Genomic DNA, 19,037 nt, shown 5'->3' with positions numbered 1-19,037 from the left:
ATCTTACTTTTATTTTATTTTACAAAATTAAAACATATATTTTAGAAGCTAATAGCTCCCACAATCATAGCTCATTTTAGATAGTGCTTCTAGTAAGATCCAGGGTACTTTTACTCACATGATAATCTCTTTCTCTTTATATGCCCATGATGCTCAATGTAGAATCTACTTAATTTGTCTGTCTCTTTGATTACTGGTCCTTTAAACTGTCAGATCATTCTCCCACTGTGCCCTGACTAGCTCATGCAAGTAGGCAAGGAATAACAAGACCTCTTCTAGGCATTTACACTCTTTATTGCCCTCCTGACTTCTCAGCACAGAGAATTCTGCCTTAGTGATTTACCTTCTGTACCTTCTGGATCTGTGTCTTTATGAAACATTTCTCCAGACTCCCTTTCTGGCTCTTTAAGCTTGTTCTTTCTCTTTGATCTTGCTTGTGTCTGTTTTTGTTTTTGTTTTCTTTGTAGTCACGGTCATAAACAATTAATTTTACCTTTCCTATTCCATGAATTCTGAGCTCAAATATACAACTGCCTACTGTCTTCATTGTCTCAGCTTTCCCTCAGACATTTCAGACTCCAAATTCCACAACTAAACCTAGTATCTTCCTCTCTGAATCTGCTCTTTCATTATCCTTTCCCTGTTGGTGAATTATAGCAATCCTATGAGTTATATTGGACTCCTTCCTATACGTCACTGCCATACCTAATTGAACAACTCAGTGTTTCCAAAGAATTCCCCACATTCTCTTCCATATGTAACAGACTCTCTTGATTCAGTATTATATCATTTCAGGTTTTTGGTTCATTTTATTCCAAAAGAAAACAAAATGACCACATTGATTCCAAATCCAAATTCCTTAGTGTGAACTCAGTCCCTTACTACATTAACATGCATTTTTAAAATTTTATAGATGTTATTGGTTGTTATTATAGAAAATTGAACATTCTATTAAGCCAATAAGCAAATGAACTTTTAATAGTACCACCTGAAAATCATAATCATGTATGTTTGCCTGATTTTTTAGAAGTGCTTCTAGCTGTATGGGAATATTTCTGACCCATGTTTCCTAGATTAGGTGGCAACTAGTTTAATTGCTTGGCCAGAATACTACAATGGTTTGAAGGTATTAAACTTTGGTTATATGTGGTTTTGTTTGGGTCCTGTTGTAGTTTTGTTTCAGTGTGGAAAGAGAAGCCAGATGGAAGAGAGAAAGGAGTTCATGGTGTTTATAGTTATCTTATGAGAAATCTCAAAGCAGCTGGACTCAATAAAATACTTTTATAAAATATCGTTTTCTTCATTTCCCAATTCCACTACTTTGGCAAAATTACCACGAGGCTATTTGACACATAGAAGAACTTTCTCTGCCTAAGGATAGAGAAATGGGATTCAGTTGGACCAGGAGGGAGTTGATTTGCTGCTCTGTAGTCTTTATAGGGGCAGATGAAAAAATTGAGTAGTCTAGGGATGAGGTTTATAATGACCACTTCCAGAAAAAACATTTGAGCTATTATCATCTTTAAGTATCATTTCTTCTAAAAATCTCAAAGTCTTCAGATACTAAACCTGCTATAGTAGTACAATTATGTATTTAGGTATCTGAGAAAAAAAAAAAGCACAGACAGAAAGAAGACTGATTTCTTAGGAGTTTCCATTCTAGATGACATCAATTTCAGTAATCTATTCAATGAAATTCTCATTTCCAGAGAGCACAGAGATTTCATTTTTCCCTGATGGCCAATCAGAAAATAAAAGAGAGTGTTTACCTTTGATTAATCAAAACAAATTTGGTAGTATGTAAGCATGAATTTTTAAACCCAAAGAAATCATGTTTCATTGTTGCTTTCAAATATTAATAAAACTAAATACACAAGTTTGTCACTGTACAAATTTTATTAAAGTAAACCCTATGACCAATGTGGGGTTCATACTCACTACCCTGAGATCAAGCATTGCTTGCTCTACCTACTGAGCCAGCCAGGTGCTCCTCACTGTCAAAAATTGTTAAAGAAATCATTAAATTGGAAAAAAGTTATTTGGCAGAAATATTTTATGAGCTAACTAATTTCTTAAAATTTTATAAATACTTATCTATATATAGTGGCTTTTCTTTTAGTTTATACTGTTTATACAAGACATTAGTGAAAGGCTGTTAAAGTAGAATTTGATCACAGGATTAGTCTTTAAGAGAATATATGGTAAAATCATTTAAATATCCTGTGTGTCTTTTTCCTATCACCTTACTTTCTTCTTTTAGTGAGAACATGTTTATTCTCTGTACTTTGCAGTATTCCAGATAGATGCCTTACCAAGTTAGAGAATACATTTGTACTACAGTACACAAAGTTCTACCTTTAAAAAAAAATTACAAGGCAGTTTCAATAACTCCATCAGCCATATTCCTGTTTAAACTTTTATTTAGTATAGAGTTCCTGGCAGTGTTCACAGTTTAATTATTTTGCATTATTCTACTCTGAGTTTGCATTTATTTCCTGAACAAGTCACCAAAACAGTCTAAATTTTTTAACCTATTTACCAGCATTCTCATTACCTTTTTTCTCCAATTCCATTTTAATGTAATCAATTAATAGACTGGTCTCCTTTCAATAGATTTTAAAAGTCACCTTATTATTAATGTGTTTTATGGTTCATATAACATGAATACTATATGAGTGTAAGATGAATTCTTAATCCCATTATACATGTAATTTATTTTAAAGTTGAAAACTTCTTTTAGTGAATCATCTATCTAGTAATTCTTTTCTATTTTTGTCATTAGTAAATGAGCGATGATGCTTTTGGAATTCTTTTTCTATATAAAAAAAGAAGAGTATTTGATAATAGCATATGTAACTAAGAATTTGTGTGCTTTTATACAATTTATAATGCTTCATATTCTTTTAATCATATACTTTTTAATACTTTAATTTTAAAAATGGAAAATTTCTTAATAGTTGCCATTAAAACCAAAAATGTTTATATTGGAAGAGTCTAAGTATATTCAGTGACTCTGGTTTATAATTTCCACCTGTAATAATGTCAAAGCAATGTCTGGTTAAGGCTTCCCTGTAAGATAGGGTTAAATTCAGTGGCTATGCAATTCTTATGACCTTTTTCAGATACTGGAGATAACTTAGTCATTTTCCATTTCTCAGCTATAATATTTCTTTTGAATGTTGTGAACTTTTAAAAAATGTCACTAAAATGTTAACTATTTTTTTTCTTCACACATTTGTGGGTTTTGACTATACCAGCATGGGTGCTAAAAAGTCTATTGCAAATATCTTTAACAAACTCTATAACTACTTCTCAACTTATAGGTAATCCTATTTCACACTTGAATGCATGATTTATGGCATTGAATAATCTATGATCTAGTCTTCCAAAAGGACATGAGAAAAGATCACTAGTTTCCTTTTTTATTCATTATTATTTATTTTAGCACCTCATTTTTATTCTAACATTTTTACTATGGTGTTTATATACTTTTTGGATGATTTCTTTAAACTCTAAGAGGCTGTGAAAAATGTAACCATAAAAGCAGTCGAAGAACCCTATAAAAGACAAATGTGATAGACTCATCCATCTCAAAAGTAAAAACTTTTGTGTGAAAAGTAAATACACACATTTAAAACCTTCAAAAGAAACAAAAATATTATTAGCAAATACAACAGCTAACTAGCAGATATGGATCATTTAATACATGCCTAGCTGTCTTCTTAAGAACTGCTCATTCCCCTCAATGGAAAAGGAAACCAGGTCCCTATCCCCATTCATAAAACTATTAAGAGGAAGTGCTTAGTTTTAAATCTAGAATGTAGAGCTCAAGAGAACATGCTCTTAATCTCCCCACTTAGAGTTAAAAGAAATATAAAATGGTTTCCATTATACATGAAGGAGTTCTGAATATGCCACCCCAAAATATGCCGCTTTGGCATTTTGACAATTTTGAGTTAAAGGCACTTGAAAAATGGCAAATAGAAGAAAAACACCCAGACTTTCCTTCTTTTTTTTTATAAAAGCAGGAGATGAAATTCCCATGTGAAAGATGTTCTCCCGGTACCAAAAGGAAAGTAACATTCTCATCATGAAAGACAAGAAGTTGAGACTGAAAGAATACTATACAAACAGACCTTATTAAAAGGGTTCTTACCTTCCTTGAGCCTCTGCACATACTTTAATTGCTTTTCCTTGAGTGCCTCTCTGTTTCACCTAATTTAAAAGCCTGTAGGTTTCTCCATTTTGAGGGTCTTCACTTCTTATGAAGGCACCTGTGTCATGCAAAACTTGTATTAAATAAATTTATATGCTTTTCCCCTGTTAATCAGTTTTAAGTCAATTTAATTCTAAAGTACAGCTAAAAAGAATTGCAATTGGGCAAAGGTAAAATTTAGATGTTTCTATACTACTAATTCAAAGCAAAATCATTAAACAATTGGATGATCCTACAATTAGCAAACATTTTTTTTTTTTTTTTTTGGAAAGATACACAATGACAGAAGCACATGATGAAAAGAACAGTATGAATCAGGCCTCTGAAAAAGTTCAAAATATGGTTTCCTCTGGCTCAGTAATTCTGTATCTAATTATCTATCTTAAAAGAGAAAAACTGTAAACAATATAGATTGCATATATTAAATAAACATTGAAGTATAATATTGCCTAATCTCAGTGGCATATTATGCAGCCCTAAACTATGTTTTTGAACCATTTCAACAGCCTTAGGGTATTTGCATTGTATAATCAGTGTAATCACTGCTACAAAGCATAAAAACAAAAAAGCAACTATAGCAACAGCAACAAATCCCATAAAGGATGCATAGCTCAATGATTAGGGAACAAGTTGATATTTCAAAACTAAACTGATGTACATGAATCCCAACTTCTATCAATTATACAAACATAATTACTGTATGAACTCATGAAAGTTTCAACCCTAGATATAGGCTCTCTGACTTTGGGGCTGGAGGTTGTGTATAGCTGAGTATTTAATAAGAGAAATATAAATCATAGGCCTCTCATTAAATCATAGATGTGGGCCCACTTTTTATTAACTTTTGGTATAATAATAAATAGATATACATAATTATTTTAAAAGCTCGTGTCTTATACAACCTAGAACCTTGTAAAAGCAAACACAAAACTTTTCTGTTGGATTATTTTCAGTTTTTTTTTTTTTTTTAAGATTTTATTTATTTATTCATGACAGTCACAGAGAGAGAGGCAGAGACACAGGCAGAGGGAGAAGCAGGCTCCATGCAGGAAGCCAACGTGGGACTCGATTCCGGGACTCCAGGATCACGCCCTGGGCCAAAGGCAGGCGCTAAACCTCTGGGCCACCAGGGCTCCCCTTATTTTCGTTTTGAACAGATTTTTCTTCCTTAACTTCTGATAATTAGTTAACAACATAACATTACAAACCACTATGAGGGGGAATAAACAAATGTAAACAACAGTAGAATTAACAAACTCAAGAATAGTATATAATAAAAAAAATTTGGGCAGCCCCGGTGTCTTAGCGGTTTAGCTCCGCCTTCAGCCGAGGGGTGATCCTGGAGACCCGGGATCAAGTCCCATGACAGGCTCCCTGAATGGATCCTGCCTCTCCCTCTGCCTGTCCCTCTGTGTGTGGTGTGTGTGTGTGTGTGTGTGTGTGTGTTTGTGTGTTTCTCATGAATAAATAAATAAATAAAATCTTAAAATAAATAAAAATAAATTAAAAATTTGATGAGTGACTATAAAATACGCATGAATAGTATAATTTAATAAAACCCAGAATGAAAAATCTGGAAAGCACGCATACACAAAGATTTCAAATATTTTTAAAATACCAATGGACTTCTGGTTTCAGCTGTATAACATGTAAAACATGGTAATCATCACACCGGTCTTTACTACAAGAAAAAGCTGAAGAGTGAAAATCATTGGCTTTTCTTAGACTCATCTGAAAACAGAAGTTGCAAGGATAGCCACCACTCTAAAATCTGAAGGAACAGGCATATTCAGAGAGAGATAGCACCTGAGGTTTACTAACCTGGAGCAGAAGTGACTGGAGCCATAAACTGGGGGGAATACTTCCATGATATGTGCAAAAAATTACTGGAGGTGGAGTGTGGACTAACCTGAGAGTAAGAAAGTCCTCGGGGAGGCAGCTCAAGGGGGCCTGACACTTTCGTGGGCTTTCTCTCCAATTACTTCACCACCAGGTTCTTCATGTGAAGATCTAGTAAGATCCCTTTAGAAATCTAGCAAGGAGAGTAACCATTGTGAAACAAGCCCAGAGTATTTTCCATACTAAATGTCTACTCACCAGGAACAAGACCTCACCTGATGCAACTCTGAAACATTAGCATAGCTGAAGAAAACTGAGGCACAGAAAAAAATGAGCGTAAAACAGTGAGTGTGTTAAGAGGGCTATAGTTACTACAGGGCTATCGAGTGGACATAAATGTGACCTTTTACGACTACTGATAATACCTGTGTGATGATGCATTTATTCCTTGCAAATATTCTCTGAAATAATTCTGTTATAGCAGCTTCATATGTAAATGCTGAATTTTGAAAGAAACCAACATTCATTCAGCAGATAAATGGAGAAAGAAACTGTGATACATCTACATAATGGAATAGTATTTACAACAAAAATGAATGAGCTATGAAGTTGCATGGAGACATGACTACTAAATATAATGTGATATTCTAGATGGGATTCTAGAACAGCAAAGGTATATTAGGTAAAAATCAAGGAAGCTGAAATGCGGTCTTAGTAAATGATGCAGCAATATTTGTTCATCAATTGTAACAAATATGTTAATGTAAGATATATGCAATAGGGAAAAGTAGGTGTGGGGTATATGGGAACTCTGGCAACTTTTCTGTAAACTTTAAATTATCCTTAAATAAAGTGTTTATTGAACGTTAATAAAATTTCTGGAATTTATATATGCACATATACATAAATTCATTTAAGTAAAAGATTATACTGGTTGGACACAACTAAGGGTAATAATGAATGGGGTAATAATAAATATGAGGAATCAGAATACAATTCAAAGAGATAAAGAGATGGAAAGTATTTTTGAAAACTTGAAAAAATAGAGAATATTCCAGAGAAACAAGAGTAACAAGAATAAAATTTGAAAATTATAATGTGCCACATTTGCAAATAGAAAAAAGGTGAAAAGATGTGTGATCATCTCAATAGACTAAGGAAAAATTGATAAAATTCATGCCCATGTAAATGTTGTAAACTCTTAATAAATTAAGAAATAAGGTAAGCTTCCTTAATCAAATAAAGAATATATTTTTAAAAAGCCATACTTAATGATGAACTATTGAAAGCTGTCCATCTTTGGAAAGACTTTTCCTCTACCCTCTTATATTTTTGCTGGGGCCTGTGAATTAAACTGACAAAAGACAGATTAATAGGATAAAAATCATACACATTTTATTTGATGTTAATATTTCTATGTGACATGGGGGGTTTCATGGAAGGAAATGAATACCCGAAAGAAGGGATTCTTATATATCATTTTAACAAACAGTGATAAATCATGAAGATATGACAAGACAAAGGAAAAAGAGCTTTGGGCTAGGGACAGTAAATCGTGGGAAAGTGACTAGGAAATATATTGAGAAAACTAATGGAAGATAAGGTTATTTCAGTAAGGTTTGTTTGTACAGATTCATTTCTATCACTGATGGTAAGGATGTGCCTCTCTTCCTGGAACAGGGAGGGTACCTTTCTCATAAGAAATTTATAACCTGGATTTAAGTATAAAGGAGGAAGACAGAGAGCCCTGGCTGCATCTCCTGTTTCTAATCAATATGCCAAAGGGACATATTTTGGGGTTGTGTGTTCTGATCCCCCATTTATAACCACTGTTATAACCAATGCTATCTAACCTAGTACTAGAAGTTTTTGTCAATACAATAAGGGACAGAATAAAAAAGAAGAGTACAAATAACTAGAAGAAATAAAACTGCAATCACTTGCAAATAATGTATTATGCATTTTAAAGGTCCAAAATTATCTACAGATAAGCCACATTAATCAATAAATAATTTAGGAAAGTTAGTTAGTGAATAAATATAGATCATACTATAGATATCAGTGACAGAAAACAACATTTAAAAAAAATATTTATTTATCCATGAGAGACATGGAGAGAAAGAGGTAGAGACATAGGCAGAGGGAGAAGCAGGCTCCATGCAGGAAGCCCAATGTGGGACTCGATCCCGGGCCCCAAGGATCACACCCTGAGCCGAAGGGCAGACGCTTAAGCACTGAGCCACTCAAACGTCGCAGAAAATATTTTTAATCACAATTTCAGTGACATCAAAACATTTAGGATACCATAAAAATATATCTAATAAAAGATGGACAAGATCTCTAAACAGATAACTATAAAAATGTTATTGGGAAAAACTTGGAATGACTCAAATAAATCGAAAAATATGTTTACAAAGTCTAAATATTTTGAGTATATAAGTTTTCTCCCAATTGACCTTTAAGATCAATGTTATTAAAACAATCAATGTTATTCTAGTTTAAAAATCTCAACAGTTTGCATGTGTAGAAACTGATATGCTGACTTTAAAATTTACATGAAAATTGCTAGCCAAAGCAATTATGAATAAGAGCTTAGCTAGAGGATTTATATACCGAGTATCGTTGTGTGGAAAATTAAAGAAACAAATGAAAAAGAAGGGCACATCTTACATGTAGACACTTCATATGATAATGTAGTACAGTGGGAAAAGTTGGTCTTATCATAAAACATTGCTCATTCAATTGGCTTCCCATATGGGAAGAAAGGTCTGATGTCCTACATCACATATAAGATCTATTTAGAACTTCTATTGATTAAAAGATACCACTAAAAGAATGAAAAGGCATGTTACAGAGAAGAGGAAAGATGCTTGCAACACAAACATCTGGAAAGGAACTTTTACAATACGTGAAAAAAAGAGGCAGAAAACCCAATTTAAAATGGCCACAGTAACTTCTTGCAAGATACATCCATGAAGGCAAGAGAAACAAAAGCAAAAATGAACTATTGGGACTTCATCAAGATAAGAAGCTTTTGCACAGCAAAAGATACAGTCAACAAAACTAAAAGACAACCTACAGAATGGGAGAAGATATTTGCAAATTTTGCATCAGATAAAGGGCTAGTTTCCAAGATCTATAAAGAACTTATTAAACTCAACAGCAAAGAAACAAACAATCCAATCATGAAATGGGCAAAAGACATGAAGAGAAATCTCACAGAGGAAGACATAGACATGGCCAACATGCACATGAGAAAATGCTCTGCATCACTTGCCATCAGGGAAATACAAATCAAAACCACAATGAGATACCACCTCACACCAGTGAGAATGGGGAAAATTAACAAGGCAGGAAACCACAAATGTTGGAGAGGATGTGGAGAAAGGGGACCCTCTTACACTGTTGGTGGGAATGTGAACTGGTGCAGCCACTCTGGAAAACTGTGTGGAGGTTCCTCAAAGAGTTAAAAGTAGATCTGCCCTACGACCCAGCAATTGCACTGCTGGGGATTTACCCCAAAGATACAGATGCAATGAAACACCGGGACACCTGCACCCCGATGTTTATAGCAGCAATGTCCACAATAGCCAAACTGTGGAAGGAGCCTCGGTGTTCATCGAAAGATGAGTGGATGAAGAAGATGTGGTCTATGTATACAATGGAATATTCCTCAGCCATTAGAAACGACAAATACCCACCATTTGCTTCAACGTGGATGGAACTGGAGGGTATTATGCTGAGTGAAATAAGTCAATCGGGGAAGGACAAACATTATATGGTCTCATTCATTTGGGGAATATAAAAAATAGTGAAAGGGAATAAAGGGGAAAGGAGAAAAAAATGAGTGGGAAATATCAGGGAGGGAGACAGAACATGAGAGACACTGGGTGTTATTCTATATGTTGGCAAATTGAACACCAATAAAAAATAAATTTATTAAAAAATGGACAAAAGACTTGAACAGGCGCATATTTATAAAGAGAGGACATACAAATGTTCATAAACAGATGAACAAGTACTCAATTACATCATAAGTGATAACCAAATTAAAATTACAGTATTATACAGCCCATTGGCATGGATACAGTGGGGGAAAAATTATGTCTTGGAAACTACATGATGAAAAATGAAACTTTCAAATCAGAGCTTCTTCCAGATATGCCTCTCTCTTGGTTTTGTGGAGCTTCCTCACTGAATGGCCCCCAAAGGCCAATCTTTGCTCCCATCTCAAATGAAGAAACCGAGACTGCCTCCTGCCCCCAAGCTAGAGATGTCGACCTCTCAGCACCTGTCCATGAGAAAAAAAGAATAGCAAGAAGCAATTGGTCACATTGATGAAATACAAAATGAAATAGGTAGACTTAATAAATGAACAGTAAGGAGATTTTTTTTTTTTTTTTTTTTTTTTTTAGTAAGGAGATTTTGAAAGCAGAATGAATATAACAAACTCCGCCAACCATTTTTTCAGAAGTTTTGGAATTGATCGCCAAAACCCCCAATTTTGTTGGGGTAACAACATTTGTCAACCATCCACAAGTGTCTACACTGCTTGGGGAGGAGGATGAGGAGGTGCTGCATTATTTGTCAAGAGTTGAAGTGACAGAATTTGAGGATATTAAACCAGGTTACAAAATAAATTTTTATTTTGATGAAAACCCTTACTTCAAAAATAAAGTTCTCTCCAAAGGATTTCATTGAATGAGAGTGGTGATTCATCTTCAAAGTCCTCTGAAATCAAATGGAAATCTGGAAAGGATTTAACGAAACTTTCAAGTCAAATGTAGCTTGAAGCCAGCAGGAGGAGACAGCATTAGGGACCAGAGAGCTTCTTCCCCTGATTTACTGACCACTCTGATGCAGGTGCAGGTGAGTTAGGAGAGGTCATCAAAGATGGTGTTTGGCCAAATCCATTACAGTACTACTTGGTTCCTGATATGGATGATGGAGAATGAGAAGAAGGTGCTGCTGCTGCTGAAGAACGATTGGAAGATATTTGATGAAGAAGAAGATGAGGATGAAGGTGAAGAAGATGAAGATGATGATGAGGGGGAGGAAGGACAGGAAGATGAAGAAGAAGCTGACTAATGGAACACTGATGGATTCCAACCTTTCTTTTTAAATTTTCTCCAGTCCCTGGGAGCAAGTTACGTCTCTCTCTCTCTCTCTCTCTCTCTCTCTCTCTCTCTCTCTCTCTCCCCCTTCTCCTCTTGTGTTCTATGCCCCTGTTTTTTGAAATTTCTTTTCTCTCCTTTTATAACATAGTTCTCAGGAAATACCTTGAGCAGAATACAGTGGGAAAAAAATCTTTTTGTTCCAAATTCATTTTTATCCTTTCTGTCTCAACAAAAACTTGATGGCATACACCACTGTGCTCTGTGGGAAAAAAGAAAAACCTTCAGCTCCCTTAGCTCTGTTGCAAGTGGGAGGGCACTAGGCCCCTGTGTAGTGGTGCACAGAATTCTAGCTTTTTTCCTCCTTTCTTTGTATGATGGTTTCAAAGATTATGCTGTGCCTCTATGTGAATATAGACAATTAACGTTTACCAACATTTATCTGTCTACTTTCTCTTGTTTAAAAAAAAAAGGAAAAAAAGTAAAAATGGCGTTATAGAAGTTCAGCAAACGGTGGATTTGAGATGTTTGAGTGGGTTAAGTGGGCATTTTGACAACATGGCTTCTCCTTTGGCATGTTTAATTGTGATGTTTAATGGACATCCTTGCAGTTCAAAATGACACTTTTAAGATAAAACTCTCTCCTAATGATGACAATCCCTGCCACTCGATGGAAGAATCAGCAAAATCTGTAGGATCTTATTTGGAACTGACATTCTCTATTGTAATTTAGTTCCTGTTTATTTTTAAATTTTCTTTTTGTTTCACTGAAGAAGAAAGATGGTGCTCAGTCTTACATGTTAAAAGTGTACAAGTTGTTTTGTTACAGTAAAACTAATTGGTACACAAAGGATTTGATGCTTTTCTCTCAGAACAGATATATTTAGTATGATTTTCCGAGTTTGATTTGTATAACATATTGTCAAAGTTTGTCACCCTGACTCCGTATTTTTTGATACGCTTTTTGCAGTGTGACCTCAGGGCTGTGTGGACTGAGAAAGGGATCTGAATCACTGTATTAATGTCTCCAAAGCTGGGAGCCATCGTGGGTACAATTTGCCATCAGGTTCTGAAGTCTCCATCAATTGGGATACCAGACTGCTCAAAACTCAGTTCTGATTATGTTGTGCCCTTGATTTGTGTCTCAAATTGGCATTTTTAAAAAAATAGGCCCTTATTTACCTGAATATAATAATAGTGCCTGCCACCACCGTCGGACAGACCTAGTAGTCTAATGCCAAGTTACACACAAGCAGTTACTGGCATGTCTTCATTGGTACTATGAAACGTGGCCGAGAAGACAGACGTTCAGAGTAAGAAGTCTGTATTGGTGTTTAGAAACTCAGGAGTACTTTTGTCTCAAAGTACTATTTAGCAGATGGCTCTCAAATGAGGCCTGTCTGTGTGAATCTGGGTGAGATGACAGGTTCTGATCTGCTAAATGGCATTGTACATAGTATATCATTTTGGGAAGCTACCTAATGCATAAGCCTTTTAATGCTGTAAATTAGAGAAGCTAAAATTAAATGCCACTTAGCTTTTTCAGAGATGAATTAATGGACAGCCTGGTCAAATTCAAAGCTTTTTTGATGTAGAAAACTTTATAAACGGAATTATTCTATCAATAGGCAAAGTGTAATGAAAACCTGTCTAGATAGATAGTATGTAATTTCTGCACCAGTCTTGTTTAGTAATACATCACTGTATACTGGTCAGGAATCTTCCTCCGAAAAAGGAACATAAAGATTAAACAAAGAAAGAAAGAACAAAAGAAAGAAAGACGAAACTTTCATATAATTTGAAAACTATTCGGTAGATTCCGTAAAACTAAAAGTACAGATAGATTATGATGCAGCAGTTACTCTCCTAGGTATATAACAGAACTGTATACATATGTGTACCAAATGGCATATGTAATAATGGATAGTGGCACTATTTATAATTACTAAAATCTGGAAACAACCTATAAATGGCCATCAGAAATAAAGTGGATAAAATATATATTACGGTACATTTATCAAATGAAATGCAGAAAAGAATCAGAGTGAATGTTATATACAATCACATTGATCCATATCACAAACATAATGTTGAATGAATGAAGCCAGACACAGAAGAGGATCATCTATGCGATTCCCTTTATGTAAAGCTTAAAATCAGGCAAAAATGATCAAATACAGAAGTCTTAGAAGTCAGGATACATGTGACTTGCAGGTTATGAAGTGGGTATGGTGAATTATGATTGGGTGGGGGCATATAGAATCCTCTGGAAGACTGATAATGTTTGATTTTTTGATCTGGGTGCTATTTGCACAACAATGTTCACTTTTTGAAGATTCATTATTATGCTTATTTGTGTATTCTCTATGCTTTAAAAAAACATCTACTTAGATACATAAATAATATTTAAGAAGATTAAACACATGTTTAATATGAGTTCCAGAAAAAGGAAATAAAGAAAATGGAGAAAAGATACACAAATCATCTCAGCCGAGAATTTTGCAGAAATGAATGAGGACCTGAAGTCCTCAGAATTTTATTTTATTTTAAATTTTTAAAAATATTTTATTTATTCATAAGAGACACACAGAGAGAGAGAGAGAGGCAGAGACATAGGCAGAGGGAGAAGCAGGCTCCCTGCAGGGAGCCAAATGTGGGACTCGATTCCGGGTCTCCAGGATCAGGCCCTGGGCTGAAGGCGGCACTAAACCGCTGAGCCCCCAGGGCTGCCCAAGTCCTCAGAATTTTAAAACAAACAAACCTCTCAGATTTCTGGGTCAGGCAAAGCTGTACATATTACAGGGTAAAACAGACAAAAACTATTTCTACTAAGCTAGATTAAAAATAAAGCAAGATACAAAGTATATGATATACAAGTTTAATAGGCAGAGAAAGAAGAGAAAGAGGCTGTGAAATAATGGGTTTGGGGAGCAATGCTGAAATCCTAAATGGGGTTCCTTACTCAAGTTAGAGACGTCAGATATACAGATGCAGGTAGGTGGGTAGATGTGGTGGAGGGGTTGACAAAAGAGAAGAAAGTAAGGCTAATTCTTGGTAGTTAATGTGTAATTCAGTTACCTATTACCCAATTGTGAAGTGCTTTGCCATCGTGTTATACATTTAGAATGTAAAATGACTATATACATATATTTGTTAACCTATATCATTCATACTCTCCCTCTTTCTCTGTCTCTCGGGTCACTCTCTCTCTCGCTCCTCTCTTCCCTGTCCCCCTCCTCCGCCTCTTTATGCACTTAGTAAATGAGACACAATGTTGCTTTCATCCTCATTCTCTAATTATTTGAAAGATAAAAATATCAAAGGACCATACTTTTTAACAAGACAGACAGGCAATAGAAATAACAAACTCCTCTCCCGTACTCATAAGGGTGTCGGATGGAGTTAATGTAAATAGACTCAATGGTTAGGAGGCAGGGCCCAACCAGCCTAATAATATAGATTTTACAAATCTCTAGGAGAAGGGTAAACCTGAGGCTGTCTAACATTAAAGCTGATATTGTTTAAAAGAGGCATCCTTTGAGGCACGTAGCAGAAGATTGAGTAGAGGACAGAAGACTTCTGATTCCAGGGGAAGAGGAATTGTAAATAGAATATTAGCAAAAGGACAGTTGAAAACTTGAAATCATAGAAAAGAATATGTTTTGAGTTTAAAATTTGTTTCAATGAGTATTTTGAAAAAATTCCAATTCCAAATAGTCAGTTTTTAGCACATTGCATCATTTGTGCTTAGTTTCTGTCTTTTTGTCTGTCTCTCTTACACACTCATTCTCATGAATGTATATACATATATTTACACATTATTATTAGTATTATTGTGGAAATTATATATGTGTAACCATTTGAATTTACCAGATTTCACAATCTTTCACCTTTAAATACTTCAGCATGAACCTTCTGGCAGCAAAGGTAGTCTCTTACTTAACAACAACACAATGACCAAATACTGGAAATTTTACATTACTACAATATCATTACCTATAATAGAACCCTTATTCTAATTTTCTATATCCATGGTCATCTGTTGTCTTTAATTACCATGTTCACCTAGTCTCCTTTAATCTATAATAATTCCTCAGTCTTTCTGGACATTGACTTTCTGAAGCTATTCAGTAGACTTTGTTTCAATACTTGCTTATTCTTTCTTCTATATGCATACTTATAATCACTATCACAAAAGTTATCAGGTCATTGTCCTCTTATCCTTCACTGGCAGGGAACAGTGTAACACATTTTGTCTTTAATATCTCACTGTGAGTTGGAAAGATGTCAGCACCCCAGGAAAAATATATGAGTTGCTATCTTACCAAACATAAAAATAAAATAATGACTCAGCGAGACTAAAATGTCTTAAGCAATGCATTTTACTTCACATAATGAATATATGCCGTATTAGTTATAATTTCTTGATACCTATGGACGTGGCAAGTTAGAATATAGCCATTTTAACTTTTATTTCATTATGAGTTGGAGAAAGAAAACACAGCTTTTAACATTGTATTGACTTTATCTCGATTATAATTCAAATTTCAAACACATTCATCATAATTTCAATGAAATGGCATATATAAATTGTCCTTTAGCTCAGATTAATTTTAAAATCAGCTTTGCAAACCACAGAACACAGAATGTAAAAGTCTAAGTGGACATTAGGTGACTCTTGGCTGCAGACAAGTAGTTTCAGATACTTTTGTATTCTGAAAGCTACAATCTGAACATGATTTCAATGCAGATCAAATACACTTAAGAGCCATCTCATATTCATTCTAACTTCAGGTAGCAAATGCTTGGAATACTAAATAACTGTTTTCATTTCTATATGGCAAGGATGGAGGTCTTTTTACTTCTCCGGCTTGCATGTGATTCAAGAAGAAGTGAGTTGTTCGTTAGAAGATTTTTGTGCATAGTTAATTATGTGCTGCTTTCCATATCACTTCATTTTTTCACCCAACAGTATAATGACTGCTAAAGTTTAGCTCTTTGATCATTGTCACCCCTTCAATGTGTTATTTGAGCCATTAAGATTTTGTTTCTCTCTAGCTTCCTGTTAACATCACCCCATTTCTCAAATGTCATAGTTTAAGATTTAGTGTTTAATTTAAGTTCCATCTTTTTAGTCTTTTCCAGACTTACTCTGTCTCTCTTCATATATTTGTTTATCATTCTTCTGCAGTTTATTTGTAGCATTCGTGATTTTGAACCATTTATTTTATGTCGCATACCATCCTCAGCTTCTAAGTTCATATTTTCAGTGATAATAATATATAGATGCATTCTTCAACAGTTTACCAGAAATATTTTATTTGCTATTTAACTTATATTAAAGAGATGAGATGAAATTACATTTAAAGATATTCTAAGAGGAGGAATTAATCATGTTTGGCAAGTTAGAGTTTAGAACGAAAATGTTGACTTTAATAAAAATTGTTTCCACCCAAAAAATTTGTCTGAAGTAGCATATCTGTATATCTCTATTTTAATCAATATGGCTATTTAAATTATTTAATCTGTAACAGGGTAAGATTTTTCTCATTATTCTTATTAAAACTTAACAATCTATTCTTTCTTGTCTCTTCTTTCAGATGAATTTCAGAATCACTCCACATATTTGTAATAGACTTTTTTAAGAGTAGTTTTCTGTTCATAGCAAAATTGAGTGGAAAATGCAGAAAGTCCCACATACTTCCTGCTCCACCCCAGCCTCCCTATCAAAATCTATGGGCAGCCTGGGTGGCTCAGCGGTTTAGCGCCGCCTTCAGCCCAGGGTGTGATCCTGGAGACCGGAGATCGAGTCCCACATCAGGCTCCCTGCATAGAGCCTGCTTCTTGCTCTGCCTGTGTCTCTGCCTCTCTCAGTCTCTCTCTGTGTCTCTCCTGAATAAATAAATAAAATCTTTAAAAACAAAACAAAACAAAATCTTCCACCACAGGATACATCTTTGATGAACAATGAACCTACACCGATACATCATTATTATCCAAGGTTCAGAGTTCACTTTAGAGTTCACCTAATGCTATAAATTCTATGGATTTGGATAATTGTATAATAACATGTATCCACCATAATGGTATGATGCAGAACAGTTTCACTGCTCTGAAAACTCCTTTGTTTTCTATTTATTCATCCCTACTTCCCACTATCCTCTAATAACCACTTATCTTTTTTTTTCTGTATCCATAGTTTTGTTTTTCCAGAATGTCATACAATTGGAATCGTATAATATATAGTACAGTATATAGTCTTTTAAGCTTGGCTTCTGGCAGCTAGTAATATGCATATAAGGTTTCTCTATGGCTTCTCATGGCTTGATAGGTCATTCATTTTGGCACTGAATAATATCCCATTGTCTAGATGTAGCGCAGTTTATTTATTCATTCACCTGCTGAAGGATATTTTCACTGTTTCCAAGTTTTGACAATGCTGAACAAAGCTGCTATAAACACCTGTGTGCAGGTTTTTTGTAGACATAAATCTTCAACTCATTTGAGTAAATACCAAAGCGTGTGGGTTGCATAAGAATATGTTTAGGTTTGTAAGAAAAATAACTCTCCCAAAATGGCTATACCATTTTACATTCTGACCAACAGTGAGTGAGTTCCTGTTGCACCACATCCTTACCAGCATTTGGTGACATCAGTTTTTTTAATTTTGGCCATTTGAATAGGTATGTAATGGCATATTGTTGTTTTAATTTGCAATTCCCTAGTGACATATGGTGTTGAGCATCTTTTCACATGATTATTTGCCATCTGTATATCTTCTTTGCTGAGATCTCTGTTCTGATCTTTTGCTCATTTTTTAATCAGGTTGTTCAATGTGAAGAGCTCTTTGTATGTTTTAGATAACAGTTCTTTATCAGATATGTCTTTTGCAGATATTTCCTCCCAGTCTGTGACTTGTCTTTTCATGTTTTTGACAATGTCTTTGGCAGTGCAGAAATTTTTAATTTTGATGGAGGCCAGCTTATCAATGATTTCTTTCATGAGTCATGCCTTTGTGTTGTCTTTAAGAAGTTAGTGTGAAAACTGTGGTCATCTAGATTTTCTCCTATGTTGTCCTCTAGGAGTTTTATATTTTTCCATTTTACATTTAGGTCTATGATCCATTTTTAGTTAATGTTTGTGAAGGGTATAAAATCTGTGTTTAGATCCACTTTTGTGCATTTGGGTGTCCAGTTGTTCTGGCACCATTTGTTGAAAAGATAGTCTTCTCTCCATTGTTTTGTCTTTGCTTCTTTGTCAAAGATCAGTTGACTATATTAGTGTGGATTTTTTCTGGACTCTTTATTTTGTTACCTTTATCTCTTTATCTAATCTTTCATCAATATCACATTATCTTGATTACTGTAGCTTTGTAGTAAGTCTTGAAGTTGGATACTGTACATATTTTTTGATAGTGAACAGTGGCCATGTAGAATAGCTAACTTTTTAAAATGACCATGGCACCATTCTATTTTTTCCTATATTGAGAATAATTATAAAACATTATCAGAAGTTTCTCTAGAGATTTTGAGAGGCTTTATTGGCATTCCTATTATATAAACTGATAAAATAAAAATCATCGCAGTTACCAATTTGTGAAAAATCAGAATAATTTTCTAAAAATAAAATCCTAGACCTGATGTAATTTGTCTTTTCTTCTATTTATTCTAAATCTCCACTTTTAAAAAACATTTAAACATTTAAATTTGCATGGGCCCATAATAGAAAGACACAATATTTCCTATCGTTTTATTTATGATAGTCAGTCACTTTTTACAAATCTGATTATTCCAGTACCAATAACCTTTGAGTACATCTTTTTCTTGTTGACTTGAAATGCCAATTTTACCATGTGCTGAATGCCTATG

General features: G+C 34.5%; 1 protein-coding gene and 1 pseudogene across 24 annotated transcripts in view; both read left to right on the top strand.

Annotated features, from left to right (window-relative positions):
• STPG2 (sperm tail PG-rich repeat containing 2) overlaps window positions 1-19,037 on the top strand; it is a 523,536-nt gene that overhangs the window by 493,876 nt on the left and 10,623 nt on the right. The window lies entirely within an intron of this gene.
• Window positions 10,254-11,198, top strand: LOC144304196 (protein SET-like; annotated as a pseudogene).

Source organism: Canis aureus, chromosome 33 (assembly GCF_053574225.1).
Source record: "Canis aureus isolate CA01 chromosome 33, VMU_Caureus_v.1.0, whole genome shotgun sequence".
Classification (NCBI taxonomy): Eukaryota; Metazoa; Chordata; class Mammalia; order Carnivora; family Canidae; genus Canis; species Canis aureus.
The sequence above is the reverse complement of the archived record's forward strand: the minus strand, read 5'-3'. Positions and strand labels throughout refer to the sequence as shown.